Here is a 1,957-nt window from a genome sequence, read left to right on the forward strand (position 1 = left end):
GCCGGCACGTCCCGCATCTGTTTTATTGGCTTCGTCTCACCGGGACACGGGCGGGGTCAGTCCTCTTCTCTCCTGGCGCTGGTGGCCTTGGGGCTGGACGGACGGCCCAGTGGGCCCCGCTGTCACCACAGGAGGGGCGCTGCGGCCTGGGTGCTGGCCTCTGCCACCCCCCGCCCGCCGTCCTCGGGCAGCCTCGGACCCGGGCCCCCGGGGGCCGCAGAGACCGCTGGCTCCGGGCTCGCGGGGACGTGCTCGGCGACACCACCTTGTCCCCGTCACGCCGCCACCTCCGGAAGCCCTGCCGCGCCCGTGGGTCGGGCCGCAGTGCGTGGCTGCGACGCGTGGCTGCACTTGCTCAGCAGCTGCTGCCAGGCGGGCACGGGGCGTGTCCCTCCTGCCACCTGCCGCAGCAGGTCCCGGGCTGCCAGCTCCGGCCCCTCGGCCTCTCGCCCCTGGACTCCTCCCTGGGTCCCGCGAGGGCGACGGTCTGCAAACGCTCGCTGACGGGAGGCTTCTGGGAAAAGAGCCTCGGCTTTGCGCACGTCCCCGCCTGGCTGTGGGCCCGGAACCCGGGCGGGAGCTGTGCCGCACTCCGCACTCGCCACCTGCCACGTGCCCGCGGCCACCGTCCTCCGCCGCTCAGGTCCACGCCGGCTTTCGGGTCATTTCTGCTTCTGGAGCCGCGTACCTTGAGTCGTTACTTGATTGTGGAAGGTTCTCAGCTGTTCTGTCTTCCGTGGGGCCCCTTCTTTCCCCTCGGGAATCCTGAACAACAGTGAAAGTACAACTTGCACAAACGGAGGAGCAGCTAGCGTCACGGAGCTGGCGGAGCGGTGACTTGGGAGAAAACCGAGAGGCGGTACGAATTTGAGAGAAGAATATAAAGGCTGGAACGAGGACATATTTATGTGTATCTTAGCAACTAGAAAAAACACTGAAAAAATACACTTTTAAATTATAGATGGGTATACGTGATAAATATAAGATTGGAATTAATCAAGTGCAACACAAGTGTATAGTAGAGGGTCAAGAAATTCACTGGTTGGTTCTTTAAATTAGTAAAATTATTAAATTCAGATAAAGGAATTTACCGCCAGGAACAGGACTGAACAGGAGCCTGTTGTACCAGGTGGCGATGTCTGCACGTGACAGAGAATGCGGTAACGACTTTCTGACGAGGATTTAGAGAAAAAGGAAAACGCACTTTTGCTAAAACAGACAAAAAGTCAAAGATCCGAATTGCTCTATAACTTAAAGACATTGAACTTAAAAAAAAACTTCCTGAAAGAAAATTACAAACGGCATCAATGGTTAGTTCTAAAAAATATTTAAAGTAGAAAAAACACTAATTACCAACTGATTCCACAGGACAAAAAAAGGAGGTGCACCTTCCAATCATTTTATGAGATTAACTCTGATTCAAACCTTCTAGGAAAAAAAGACAATCCAGCCTCATCTTCAGGAGTGAGTGCTGGTGGGGGCGACTCCTACACCATCAGCCCAGGTGGTGCACGGGGCCACCTACGGGGACCAGGGCCCCCAGGTGTCCCTCTGGACGAGGGGGCGTGCTCTATGGGGACCAGGGCCCCCAGTTCTCCCCTAGGAGGAGGGGGCTACTCTACGGGGACCAGGGCCCCCAGCTGTCCCTCTGGACGAGGGGGCGTGCTGTACGGGGCCCAGGAGCTCCAGGTCGCCGTCAGGCTGAAGGGTGACCGTATAGGGACAGGTCCCCCAGGTGTCCTCCACAGAGGACAGTGTTGATGCTTGTCCCAGCCCTGAGCTCCCGTAGAGACACCGGCCCTCTGCCCGGGCGTGTCGCCTCCGGGCCTTGTAGGGGTTGCTGAGAGCACTAGGTGTACGTCTGCTGTGTGTGGACACATGCCCTCCGTCCCTTCCCTGGGCCCGGTTATCACCCAGTCCCTGCATCTCTACTCTTGGTATCGCCACAGAATTGCGA

The sequence above is a fragment of the Kogia breviceps genome, chromosome 6, assembly GCF_026419965.1.
Source record: "Kogia breviceps isolate mKogBre1 chromosome 6, mKogBre1 haplotype 1, whole genome shotgun sequence".
NCBI lineage: Eukaryota > Metazoa > Chordata > Mammalia > Artiodactyla > Physeteridae > Kogia > Kogia breviceps.